The following is a 14,945-nucleotide window of genomic DNA, read 5'->3' as shown; positions in this document are numbered from 1 at the left end:
ATGAACTATGGTTCATAAACACACATATACACATCTATGTGTATCTATATATTTATATTTATTAGCTCGTCTGCTGAGAGATCATAGTTTATAAGCATTATTCCCAACCAAAAGGAATGAGGGCTATTTCCAAAAATGGCCATTTCCAAGGCTGCGGCAAGATGAACATCTTGTGATGCCAGAAAGTAAGAAAAACCTTAGGGAATTATGGAGATACGTCAAAATCACAACTTTAGGGGGTTTCCACTGGCCAAATGTGAGATAATTTGAGCATCAAAATAACAATAATAACACAGTATCACAGAATAAAATAAAAATTTATGAGTCCATACTAATATAAGCAAACAAATGGATTTTAAAAATGGGGGATAAGAAAAGCTCTTTCTTACAGTAGAAAACCAACTAAGGTAGAAGGAATGAGAGTTCGAAAGTCACCAATCTGCACCCATCCTGGCAATGACTGATGTAATCAAGACTCATCAATGGACGCTAAACCGCTGGGTGAAAGTCTAGTGATGATGGCTGCACGACATGCTGAACATCACTAATGTCACCGAACTGTGCACCTGAAATGCATCAAACTGCTAACTTTTTGTTATATATGTTGTTTTACCACAAAAAATTAAATACTTTATTATTTACTTTCAATTAAGAACATACTTTTTTAAAACCGAAACACAAGGAAAAGGATTAAATTACCAACCTGCAGAGCCAGAGAGTCCTGCAAACCTGACACTAGCTTCCCTTTACTGACGGATGATGAACCAGTCCAGTAAAACTATCACCAAATCTGAACTGCAATAGTACAAATGACCGTATGACTGTGTTTCTTTCACAGGCATACATTTGCAAAGCAATTGCCTGGCTTGTGGTTTGACTTCCCTAGCCTGCCTCCCCTCTGCTGACTGATGAAAGCAACAATATTTGGCTCTGTTCATCAGAGAAGGTAAATCTGAGTATGAGCTTTCATTCAAACAGACTAATGCAAAATTTAACACCCTAAATCATAACTAATAAGATTCATCTCTGATAGAACTATCATTACAACAAAGCGTTTTGCCCTAAAAACTGGATTTAAAATGATAAATATTCATTTAAAAACAGACACCAAAATAAACATGGCAGACCAACTTCTCATTTATCTCTTCTTCCTTCTAAAACCTCATTAAAATGACAATAAAGGAATAAAGCAGACAAAAACCCACAAGGATAAAGAGCACATGTGAGGCAACCAAGACAGACCAAAGGTTTCAACACGTTTTGGGAGTCAGGAAGAAGTTGGAGGCGTGGTAACCACCTTGGTAGTGCAAAGGGAGCTACAACCTAGGTGCCAGCAGAGAAGACGGGAGGAGGCTCTGGGCTCAGGGACACCCGGCACAGCAAAGGGCAAGGGGTAGGACGGTACTGGAAACCACGGAATCATGGAATGTTCTGCACCCTGATGGCCACACATCAGCAGCCAAGTGTACAGGCACCCCTCCCAGGAGGAAGGCTGAACAATTGAACAGTGCCAGAAAAAATTCTCCATACAGACTTTCAGCATCTTCCTGCAATGAGAAAGGTGGTTTGCGACCTGACCGCACGGCGAAGCCTGCTGGAAACAAGTCCCACCCTCTCACAGAGCTTTTTAGGGCCTCACTCTTACATAAATGGACAGCCAAGGATGAAACAGACTCTTGAAGAAAATGTATTTAAAAAAAAAGGGGAGGGGGACCCAGAGGAAATAGAAACAATGTATGGGGCACAGAGAATCTTCGAGGGGGTTAAAAAAACCAAAAAACCTCTAAAAAGCTGGAGCGATACAGAGAAGATACTACAAAACAACAGGATGTATTAAAAAGGAATGGTCAGAAAATGAGAAAAATGTCTTGAAAATTAAAAATATGATGATCAAAATAAAATTCAATAGATGGGGTAGAAGAGAAAATCAAGGAAAATCCCAGAAACTAGAACCCAAAGGCAAAGAAATAAAAAGATAAGATCACCAGGTGGTCCAACATTGGAGCCCCAGAAAAGAACAAATCAGGGGATGTAAAGGGTAGTATCAAATTTATAACACAAAACATTTCTTTTAACTTAAGGATGTGAGTCTCTACACTGAAAGGTTCCTTGAATAATATCCATCACAATAAAAGAAAAAAATTCCCATGCCAAGACTCACCATTTTGAAATTTCAGAACACCAAGGCTAAAAGGACCATCTAAAAGCTTCCCAGTAATAAACAAATAAAGAAAGGACGTGTGTGAAGGAACGGTAATCAGGGAGGCAGCAAGCTTCTCAACAGCAACCTGGAAGCCATGAAGCAATGCCTTCATAATTCTAAGGGAAAATGATTTTCTACATAATATTCTATATTCAGACAAGCAATCAAGTACAAAGGTAGAATAAAAACACGTGACTTGCAAGGGCTCAAAAACGTACCCCCTGTGGGAAGGGATGATGTATTTCAGCAAAACAATGGCATAACCAAGAAAAGAGAAAGACACGGGATCCAGGACACGGGAGGTACAAGCGACCAGTGAAGAGAATCGCAGGACAGAAACTGTCTAGTAGTCCTTGGGAACAATTAGTTCAAAGAGGAGCAAGAGGACAGAGGGCTCTGAGAAGGAGGGTTTCTGAAAAAAAAGTAAGACTAAGAAATTCATCTGTTTAAGTGCTTGGAAAATAATATTCATACACACAACTTTATAGGTGCATCTAAGAGTAAATGTGTAAAAGGTAAACAGCAATTTTTTTAAAAAAGAGGCAATTAGTAACTCAAGGAAAAAGAAAACGTTGAACAAGAAAGAAAAAGTAATCACCAACCCGAATGTGTGACCTTTTCTTGGGAAATGGAGAGCAGAGCAGAGGAGGAAGCTGGAACAAGCACAAACACCCTCATTTACCATAGCAAGAGGCCAGTGGATAACATCTAAACCTGATAAATTCAGAAACAGGAGTGTATTACTTCGCAGTATGCAGATAAATATGAGAGAGAAAGCTAAATAAAGCTAAAAGCAGTATGTCTCTGGACCAGCAGAGCTGAGGTTGAGAGGAGGGAGCCTGCTGTTTTATTTTAAGCCCTTTGGTATTACATAACTGTGTGAAGAGTGTGTGTGTGTGTGTGTGTGTGTGTGTGTGTGTGTGTGTATTTTACTATTCTGAAAACATGAATTAATCTTCAAAAGGTAAACTGATTTAACAGTCATATCAATTCATTAAACTGCCCAAACCATTTTTTTAATCATAAAAAAGGGTGTATTACACAGCATAAAATTACAATAGCAGTTTATCTGTGGAGGCCAGGCAGCTACTGGGTCCCCGCTACACTGCAAGGCTATTTGCAAACCTAATAGTACGTGTCCTCTACTAGTGAACATAATTTCAAAGCTGGCCAAAATGTGTCATCTATATGTTAACAGATCCAGATACCTACAGAGCCAGAAAAGAGAGCGCATCTGGCCCTGCTGACTTCCCACACGGAGGCAAATTCCTATCCATAAGGCTGGTCCCCCACTGGCTCAAGTATTTTACTCGGATTTGAAATGGATTTCTGAAATCAGTTTTTCAACATCAAATGGAAGCAACGTATGTGAAACAACATTCTCAAAACTATAACGCACTAAACAAATTTGTTATTATTCCTTCTATTATAAACTCAGACTTGTTCAGACCTACTTTGGTGAAACACCCCTAATGAAGCAATTATGCTATATCTAGGCTACCAGTCTTTATGTAAATACTGGAACTGTGCCTCTACCTCCCAAATGAGGAGACGGGAGTGGGGGAAGGGGCAAAACCACTAAAGCCAAAGCAGATTACTAAATGAGTCAAAATGGGCCATTTCTGCCTTTGGAAGAACAGACACAAGTAGCTACGGAAAAATTACCAAGAGTTTATACTGTTTCAAAAATAACTTCTCCTAAGAAGCTGATTATCTCATTGCAAATATCATAAGAAGATCTGAGAGAATGGAGAACGAACACAAAAACCACGCATCACTGAAGAAAAATTCTGTCATCTATTTAACGTATTTATACAGCAGGATGTGGTGCAATTCCATGCATCTGCCAGGAACCTGAGTAAGCAAATCCATGGTTACACGGTAGTGGCATCTTCGAAGGAAATAAATCAAGTCATAAATGTAAACACCACACAACTACTGTTTCACACCAACAGTGAACAGGCGATATAAGAAAATATAAATGCATTAATCTATTTATTTATTTATTTATGGAAGCCCTCCATCCTCCAAAAAAAAAAAAAAAAAAATTCAGAGGCTTAGGAAGCTATTATATCAAAGACTTTACTCGGAGAACAACAGGTTTAATAAGCATTGTACAATTCTCTTCCTAGTTTTTTGCGGTTATGTAATAAAGGCGAACACTAAAGCACAAAGTAGAAAAAAACACCATGTTTGCGGTAATTACTCGTGTGCTGGGAAACTCTTTATTCCTGTGTAATCAGCAGGTTTCTTTATGAAGAAATAGAAGAAAATATGTAAACTGGGCATATATTTATACTCTACTTAAAGGGCTAAAACCCGTTGCCATCCAGTCGGTTCTGACTCAAACTGACCCAATAGGATGCAGCAGAACTGCCCGATAGGGTTTCCAAGGCAGTAAATCTTTACAGAGGCAGACTGTCGCATCTTTCTCCCGCCTTAAAGGGCTAGACACCCAGTATTCCAGAAAAGAGGCACCTGCAAACCCTAAAGTTAGCTATGTATTTCAGTTACCCAAAAAAAAAGTTGTTCTAATTATTTAACGAAAACCAAGCGTTATTTTTTTTTTGTTTTTACAACCAACAGGCACAATTTTCGAATTCTAAAAAAGCCCCACAAAAGCTTGAAAATATACTTTTTAAATGAGGCTCTGCAAAGACTACATACAAGCAAAACACTCAAAATGGCTACCATGAAACTGACGTAGTTAAGCTCCATGCATTAAATTTTCATGGCATGAATGCTGAGCTCTGGCAGTTACTTTATGTCAATAAAGGGAAACTTGAACCCTTTAGCTGTTGAAGAGTGATTTTTCCAGCGCTAAAGCATCTCACTACTAACTTCCAAAATAATTCAAATGGGAAAAGAAAGTTAGTCTCAATTAAGTTAAAGGGTATTTTACTACGTGAAACTAAAATGAAAACTTAAAGTCAATGCACAAACGGCGTGCAGCACCATCTAACCTCCTTTAACTTCACAAGGGGAAGGAGAATCAAGATCAACAGCCCAAGGCTGATTCCTATGAGGCAGAGGTCAGACATACCTCCTCTCTCCAATCTTCTGACACCAGCTGTCCCTTCCATGGCACTTTCTACTTCTCGGCTTGGGTTCAACAACTTGTTATGATGGCCACAGGCAACTCACAGACCACACCCACGATTATGGGGTTTATTAGGGAAGTAATAGCTTACGATTCAGGTTCAGCAATGCTCAGGATACAGTTCTTCCATCAGGACAGTCTCTTCTCTGCCGTGCCCACAGGCATGCCTCTCTCTGGCCCTCGGCCTCTGCCGTGCTCCGACAAGTGTTACAAAGCTCTTTAGCTCTGCCAGTAAGTGCCCCGGGGCACCCTACTCCACCAGGAAGCCTTCTGCCCGAAGGCACTAAGCTCTAGTTCTGGTCGGCAAATCTAACTCTACCAAGTGCCCGGAGGCATCCTACTCTGCCAGCAGGCTCCTGCTGGAAGGCGCTCGACTTTCGCACTCCGTGGGCCAGGAAGCCCACTATGCCCTCTCCTGCTGCTGTTTTTCTTCCGCAGCTTCTCAGCGTCTTCAGTGTTACAGCTCTCTCGGCCTCCTGGTTCCAGGAGCATCTCAGCACAGGGATCCCAGGTCCAAAGGACACACTCCACTTCTGACTCCTCTTCCTTGGTGGTGGTGAAATCCTCCATTCCTGCCTTTGTGATGGCTCAATTTAAGCCTAGCCAGATGGCAAAGCTGACCAATCCCCTCGTTAGGGTTCCATGTACCTTATTTGTATGGTCCCACTCAAACATTGTATGTGAGTCACAAAGACTACGGCTGGAAGAGCCATATTAAGCAATTCATTGCACCACAGTAAATAACGTATGTCACCCCCTAGTCCCTAGGTTATACACAAGTTCTTCTTTCAAAATGTCTTTTTAAAATGTCTAATACCACATTTGCCACGTCTCTGGGTGGTGCAAGCGGTTAAGCTAACTGAAAGACAAGTCCACCCCAAGGTGCCACAGAAGAAGTCTGATGATCCACTTCTGAAAAATCAGCTATTGAAAACCCTAGGGAGCACAGTTCTACTCTGACACACATGGGGTCGTCATGAGTCAGAACTGATGCAATGGCAACTGGTGTGGTTTTAACATTTATTAGAACAATTTTCTAACATGTTATTTTTATTTCAGGGAAACATTCAATCACATAAATCTATGTTTCCTAGAAATTTCAGCACAATCTTCAAAAACTCTGATCAAAATATTACCATCTCAATATTGTACAAAAAATGTTCAAAACAAAGAAGGGCATGGTAATCTATTGTTTAAAAAAGAAAACCTGAGAATGCACGGTAAAGACAAGGACATAAAGAAGCTAAAATACTAAGTTCTATAATAATGTATAGTAAGTTTTGTAATCATTTAAAATAAAACTGCAGGAATATGACAGTTAACTGCCGGCCTGCTCTTCCTGGTGGTAAGATAGAACAAAGTAGTTCACAAAATTCAGAGTCTTCATGGGGGTCAAGGATAAAGACACAAGCAGATTTCTACAAGACTGTCTTAAACCCAGCTAGAACAGACAAAGATAAAAATATTGGGACAGAACGTCTACTCAAGAGCGGAAAGCAGCTATGCAGTCCTAAAACAGAGCATAATAAAGTCTCCACATAAAATCCAATTGGTTATGATATCTGTTAAAAGATACAACTGGTGCATTTTAAGAATAAATTCTCAATTCTCTCCTCAAAAGTGTCTTGTAATTAATTGTGAAGCATCTGGCTAACACAAACACTTAAGACAATGGCAAACTTCACTTATCAATGTCCAATGTTTTTAATTTCAATGATAGCTTTCAAAATCTGAAATAATCTTCCTAAATTCATCTGGATTTTAGACATCTGTAAATAGCCCATGTATACATACTTTTCAGTGTATCTTAAGTTGAGAGGGAAATGTTTGAAGCTCTGCAATTTAAAGACTATAATTAACTTTTACAGGAAATACAATTGAAAAATCTTAGAATATGACTAAATGGAATCAACAAAGTATGTAGCAAAGAGCCAAAGCAAAATTCCACGCCCTAAGAATGCTCTCCCTTCCCCATCCCACAATAAACCACCTGCAAGAAGAACCTTCCCTGCCAGAAATAAAACGAAAAAAAAGGGGAGGTGGGGGACAACTTCCACAACAGAACCACAGGTCAAAAATACCCAAAACCTAATTACATTTTATCCATAACTGTGTTGAGGAGGCTGATTTACTGTGTGTGTACTAAAGTACAGTCAGTCCTCCGTATACACGGGTTCCACATCCTCGGGTTCAACCAATAGCGAGTCAAAAACATTCGGGGGGTGGGGGGGGGGAAGACTTTATTCTTTGTCATTATTCCCTAAACAATATAGTATCACAACTATTTACGTAGCATTTACGTTGTATTAGGTATTGTAAGTAATATGGAGGTGATTTAAAGTATATGGGAGGATGTGCACAGGTTATATGCAAAATTATGCCTTTTTATATAATGGACTTGACCATCTTGGGATTTGGGTATCCACAGGGGTCCTGGAACCAATCCCCCACGGATACTGAGGGACGACTGCATGTAAATTTCAACCTACAAAAAATTTAGATCTGAGATGTAAGGAAATTAAGGCATTACAAAGTGTTAAAATGTTCAAAAATAGTTGTTTCCAATTGTATTACCAATTCCTTGTTCCAACTTGCTTATACTTTAATCAATAAACAAACCAAACCAGATGTCATTGAGTCAACTCATGGCAACTCCATGTGTGTTAGAGTATAACTGTGCTCCGTACGGTTTTCAATGGGTAATTTTTCAGAAGTAGATTGCCAAGCCTTTCTTCTTAGGTGCCTCTGGATGAACATGAACCTCCAATCTTTCAGTTGGCAACCGAACGCGTTAACCATTTGCGCCATTTCAGAATGTGGAGCTTAAAATTAAAACTTCATGTCAAAAATCTTCAAAGGAATTATTTCAATTATGTTTACAAACATTTATCATTTAAATTATCAAGTACTAAGTTACTAGAATGCAAAAAAAAAAAAAACCCTGCTTGTGAAAAGGCAGCCTAAAAAGTAGGATTTGAATGGTATTCAAATCGAATGGTATCTGAGTTTACACTGGGCTGTCTCCAATGCGCCAGCAACCTGAGCAACTCTCTTAATCTCTGTCTCAGTTTCACAATCTATAAAACAGGAAAAACTACAAGGATGAGCAGTTAATTAAATTCATCAGGATTAAATCCTAGCAAACTACTTTGAAGTTACTTTAGGTTGTTCTTAGTTCTCCTGCTGCTCAGTAAAACTAACAGATGAGAAAACATCTGTCATTACTGCAAACCAAAAACCAAACCCGCTGCATTGATTCCGACTCACACCAACCCTATCAGACAGAGGAGAACTGCCCCATAGGGTTTCTAAGGAGCGCCTGGTGGATTCAAACTGCTGACCTTTTGGTTATCAGCCATAGCTCTCAACCACTATGCCACCAGGGTTTCCAGAATTACTATAGATACTAACACCTGCAGACTCAAAGCAGTTAAAAGATGATCTCTATGTACACGTTTCTAAGCCAAAATTCATTGAACAACCACAAAAGATTTCAGGATACAACTGAAATGAGCAATTTTCAGGTAAATTTCCTTTTAGTCTGAAATATACCTCCTCTTATCTACATTCTCAAAACAGACTGTTACACACAAATCTCAGAACACCTTGCAAGGTCTTGGCACAAGACATTCCAGGTGAGATGAACAAACTGCTCCTGTTGTTAATGCTGTTCTCAGCATCCTAAACTGTCAATCAAGGTAAGCTGCATGATAAACACACCCTCAAAAAGTACTAGCCCCTGCTGAGAACCTATCAAAGTACTTCCTTCTAAGCCATCTGTCCAGGAAAGTTTCTATTAAAACACCTAGAATACAGCTGCTCTCATGTCTAAATGGTATTAATAAACATAAAAACACTAAAATACACTAAACAATATCTATTTTCCACTTCAAATATTGATAAGCTACCAACCAATTCTACTGTTGAACACAAAACCTGCACGTAAGTAGGTGTAAACTGCAGCCTAATCAAAGGACTAATTTTTTTAAAAGGAAGGAAAAAAGCATAAATCGGGCTGGAGAAGAGGGGAAAAGCTCAAAAAGAAAAAAACAAAGCAGGTGCAGGGGAAGAGGGACTCAATTCAACTTTAAAACAGGAATTTAAACTACCTACTGAGATACAAACACTATAAAAACACGAGTATTTCTAAATCTAGTCTGAACAATCTGAACTCAAACTATTACATTCAGGTAGAGAATGAAATTGCATAAACTTCAACAAGGAAAGAGGAGGATGTTATAAGACCCTAAGGTTAATGCTGTAAAAGCAAAGAATGAAGAGAAGGAATTATTTTGAGGATAAACGAATAACGGGAAATCGAACCAAGGAGTTGGAATTCTTCTCCACAACCCCCATCCCTTCTTCTGCTTAGGCCAGGAGGGACGTTCTTTGTGTACTACTAAGTATACTATTTGAAACTAACTTTTGCTCAATGTGTCAAAACTTCTTCAAAACAACAAATGCTAGACTTCAGCCTCTTCAAACACTCACGTGGTGCACGTACTAAATTCTAGGTCTTCCATATGCACTACCAATTATTTATTAAGACTCTGGAAAGAAAGAAAACTGAGGCTGCTTTAAGGTGGTGGTGGGGGGCAGGGAATACTGCCAGAAAGACCAGAAAGACAATTAAATTTGACTTAAAGCTTAAATATTTTACAAAAATAAAAAAAAGCTTAATTTCTTCAGAAAGGTATATAAAATTCACATTCAGAATATGAAAAACTTACCACTGCCCACTGATTTTAACTGCCCCATTCAATTTGGTGCTAAAATGTCCACCTGCCCAACTATAAACACAGAATGTCAAAAGAATACAAACTCATCGTGATAACAACACTATATATAGATGATCATTAGCTCGCAATCCAGCCAAAATTTACTTTACCAACTAAAATGCTGGCAGCAAGGACTGGTGAAGACATTCTGGGTGAAGCTCACTTACTTTGCATTTATTTTCAACAGAAAATTAATGACCATTCCAGCCATGACCTATGTGGAAGAAAATTCCTTCAATCATTAAGCAAATATTTACTGAGTGCCCTATTAAGTGCTTAATATATACTCTATCAAGTGTTACTAAAAAGCAGTAAATGCATTTGATCTAATGACAAACAAATGACTGCTTCTTTCCAGAAAATTCAGTCTACTGAGCAAACAAGAGTCTTCTCTAAATGTAGGCTGTGAGAGAAATACAATACAAAATAACTCATCATTCCATCAAGGTGATTTCTCCTTTATCACAAGCTGATCAGTCCATCACAAATTTATTACCACTGACAAAGAACCAATAACCAGCACCTCATTCTACTGAACGAATCTTTTAAAAAAGCGTTTCTCTCCAACATCCACTCAAAATTACAGAACGTTTAGTTGACCTACATCTACTGTTCTTGGGAAGAGTAATGTGAGGGCAAGTGTATACTGGAAACTTAGACACATTCTCAACTCTTTGAAAAATTAATAGGAAAAATTCTCATGCCTATGCTATTAAAATATGTCTAATTTAACTGATTAAATAACCCAAACCCCTGAAATCCAAAAGCGTGGTATAATAACATCAGGTCTTTGGCTTTTCTTAGTTATTAAAAACAGTTGTGTTTACCCCTGAGACTATCACCCTGGGATACCCTTTAAGCCTGGAACTCAAACTACTCCCAGTGGTCACCTATCAGTCAAAAGACAGAATGGCTCATAAAATAAATAATACCTCCCTCTAAACAACCATCTAAATGAGACGTAACAGTCAACTTTTACCCTAGACCAAAGATGAGAAGGTAAGTGTGGACAAGAAAGCTACATTAATGGAAACAACCAGAAGGAAATAATGAGAACGCTGACACATTATGAAAAGTGTAACCAATGTCACTGAATAATATGCATAGAAATTGCTAAACGAGAATCTCATTTGCTATATAAATTTTCCCCAAAAACACAATAAAATATCTTTTTTTAAAAAAAGTTGTGTTCAGGGTATCTTCCAACAATTTGTGTTTTCTTCTCTGTATTTTGCTACTGGTTCAACTTTTTTGCCCACAAAAATAAGGTATGCCCAAGTCTCCAGTTTCTGACAATAATATCTGGTGTGTGCACATAAGAAAAAGCTTGAGAGAATTTTCTAGTTTTTATTTAAAACTTTTTCATTTAAAACTAGAATGCCTTTAGCAAAGATTAAACATAAATCAGCTTCTACCTTATTTGGAGATTGCTATTTTCAACATTTACCTTAAACCATAACATGGATTTATCTTCTAACGAGCTAGCTTCCTGTCACTCACCAACTAGATTAGAGTGTAACTTTTTTGAGAGCAAGGGACTACTGGATCCCATTATCTGTTTCCCAGCAAATACATTTCAAAGACTCTGCAAGTCTCTTGTTGTCTGCTGTGGTGGTTGGGCAACCCCTGCCTCATGGAGACCCCATAAACGTTGCTAGCCTTAAAGCCAGGAGGATTTCTCTAAAATTTTAAAGCTATTTTGATAAGAACAAGTTTGTCCTTAACACCAACGGGTTCTCCAAGTGTGGCCCCCAGTCCCTGGGAGTGTCTAAGACCCTCCTAGGATATCCATGAGGTCAAAACTGTTTCCATAAATAATACTAAGATGTTACTTTTATTGCCCACTCTCATTCTCTCACAAGCATGAGTGGAGTTTTCCAGAGGTTCTATGGCCTGTGAGAGCTCAACAGACTGAATGCACAAGCAGCTATGAGAATACAGCTGACTTCTATTAAGCCAACAAGAAAGAGCTGCAAGAATGTAAAATAATGCCCCACTTCTCACTAAGCCTAATGGCCCAGTGGTTGAAACAGTCAACTGCTAACTGGAAAGGTCAGTGGTTCGAAACCTACCAGCAGCTCTGTGGGAAAAAGATATGGAGGTCTACTCTGCAGAGATTTACAGCCTTGGAAGCCCTTTGGGGTCGCTATGAGTCAGAATGGACTCAACGGCAGTGGGTTTGGTTTCTGACTTCTCACTAAATTTTTTTTGTTTTGGAAAACATAGTTATTTTATATAAATTGTTATTTATGTTCACAGGTAACAGATTTATAATTGTTATTTGTAAATGAATTATTACACATATATATTTTTTGATTTCCCAGTTTTAATCCCTAGTGTGGTGAATATCAATAGACATAAGCCACACAAACAAAGGTTCTTTGGGTTCTCAATAATTATTTTTAGGAGTATAAGCCGTCCTGAGAACAGAGTTTGTAGCTCCTGTGGTACACAATTATATAACCTAACACAGTGCCTTCCACAGATAAGAAACTCAGATTAATTCTAAAGTATAATTAAGTTCTTACACCCCTAATCTTGTTGAGTAACATATCTCCCTGTAAAGCATAATTCAGCAAAAGTGAGCCTGCCATAGGCCCCATTTAAGGGGCTTTAGGTATTTACACATTCAGAGCCCTCTTTATAAAGGTGTTCTGACCTATATAATACTACCTATTACTTGAATAGTGTACAAGAGTTTCTCAAAGTTTTCACAAAAATTATCTAGTTCATTTTAACAGCAACCTGTGAAATAAATGTAAGGTATTAGCTTTTTTTTTTTTTTTTAACAGACATAACGAAATTTATACCCAAAGGAAACAGAACTACTTGTCCAAGGATGTGTCGCCAGCTCTTAGAGCCTAGGATGCTGGTCTTCTGCAATGTGCTTGGCTACCTGAAGGCTGCCTCACTGTGTTGTAACTGCAAGCTCCCAGAGAAAATAAGGTAAAGGCATTACTGTTATTGTCCCTGTGCCAAAATAGGATTTTCCCCACCTTAATAAGAACGTAACCAGAATCAATACCCAGACACAGCATTATTCAAAACATTCGCTACCTTTTTGATCCCCTATCAAAAAAAAAAAAAAGAAATCCAAACGTGCTGGACAACAAATAGCAGAATACATAACACTCCAAGATGATGAGGTAGTCTAGGACTCGCAGATTTACTCATCATTTAATCACTGAAACAACAGGCAGGCAAGAACAAGACCAAGCTCAATACAGTAACCCTAGATTATATCAACGAATACACGCCAACAGGTTAAATGGGAGGCCCGAGTGAAATGGGTCCAATTCAGAATGTGGACAGAGGGAAAAACCCTCACAAAATTGAGAAACTAGCTGTATCGGTTCCACAAATCCAAGCAAGTGGCTAGAACCACCCTTGCAAAGCTATGTCAGAGGCAAAATTTGTTGCAAAAGGCAGAATGGACCATCCTAACTCTTGGGACAGAAATGACCCCTCCCTTCAGGCGAACATACTAGTTTGTTCTTGTTATCAGCACAAGTCTGTCAGTGATGCTCCACTGAACTTATTAAAATGTCCCTGAAGGATGCTCAATTTTCTGCATCTCTTTTCCACAGTCAAGCAGACTCCCTGACTGGTGGAGGCAAGACTGACTCACAACAGGATATCGGCCACTTGCATAACTCTTTTCCTTTTTTAGATGCATGTGCCCAGTGAAGCCATTTTTAAGTTTGATGTGATTTTACACAGAAAAAGCCAGGAGTGTGGTAACTGTCCACTTTGTATTCTGACACGTAGTTTACTACAGATCAGTGAGAGGTGATTTTATTACTCCTCATAAGCGATGCTTTTCCTAGTGTTTACTTTGGTCACTCCCCCCCCCCCTCAAAATCTCTTTTTTGGAAAAAGGAAATGAAAAAGTTATAGCTATAGCACCACAGCTATAGCTACAGTGAATGCTTCACCAACCAATCTGTAAAGCAATTTTATACACCTGATTCGTTGTTCATCCTCAACCGTTCACTGGGGAAGGTACATTTATAGGTCAGAACTAATTTATACAAATTTCCACACCTTCACAAAAAACTGCTATCTGACTTTACAAAGGCAAGCACAAGCACCAAACCTCTGGGAGCTGCAGGAAATTGCAGTTATTTCTATTCCTTATCCTAGGGTACCTTTTTCTTTGTGCCGCTGTTTTTCTCCAAAGACATAATCACCTGTCAAAAGTAAGGCATTCTCTAAAACTACCTTTCCAGCTCCGGCCCACAATGAGAAATGCCACACAGCTAAATTGTATCCCAGCTGCTTTCATCGATTTCTCCAAAGTAACTTCAGATTTTTGAAATGCACAATTCAAATTTTACGCTACAACTCAAGCTACCGTTGACCTTCGCAAAGCTAATAAACAAAGACTCTAGCTGCAGCAGCAGGGCCCTACCAGGAAGTAATCAAAGCCGTGTGGCCGGCGCGATCCTAAGAAGTCGCTAGAGCAGACAATGAGAGGGCACCGGGCTTCCACAGGGGCCGGCAGGAGGAGTTAAAATGCCTAACCTGCGCAAGCCAGAGCATTCCATAAACCCAGCGCCTGTTCCACCGCACAGGAACTCGGAACTCCCGACGCAGTTCCAGACAGCCCACGAGATCGGCAAGCCCAACTCCAGCCGCCCCTCCAGAGCCGCTGTGGCTCAGTCTCCCGAGCCTGTTTTCAAACTTCACCCTCCTTGGCTGACGAAACACCCCGAGCTCGGCCGCCCGAGCTTTGGGGCGCCGCTCCGGCTCCGGGCCCCCGCCGGGCACCGCTGGGGTGCCCGAGCCTGCGAGAAGCGAGAGGAAGCGGGGCCGGCGGCGAAGAACGGCCCCGGGCGCCCCTCGGCCAGACAAAGCTGCGCCC

At 39.6% G+C, this 14,945-nt stretch overlaps 1 protein-coding gene across 3 annotated transcripts in view; it reads right to left on the bottom strand.

The window, feature by feature from the left end:
- Window positions 1-14,945, bottom strand: part of USP3 (ubiquitin specific peptidase 3) — an 89,450-nt gene that overhangs the window by 74,009 nt on the left and 496 nt on the right. The gene's annotated exons all lie outside the window — the stretch shown is intronic.

The sequence above is a fragment of the Trichechus manatus genome, unplaced genomic scaffold, assembly GCF_000243295.1.
Source record: "Trichechus manatus latirostris isolate Lorelei unplaced genomic scaffold, TriManLat1.0 scaffold00030, whole genome shotgun sequence".
NCBI classification, from domain to species: domain Eukaryota; kingdom Metazoa; phylum Chordata; class Mammalia; order Sirenia; family Trichechidae; genus Trichechus; species Trichechus manatus.
The sequence above is the reverse complement of the archived record's forward strand: the minus strand, read 5'-3'. Positions and strand labels throughout refer to the sequence as shown.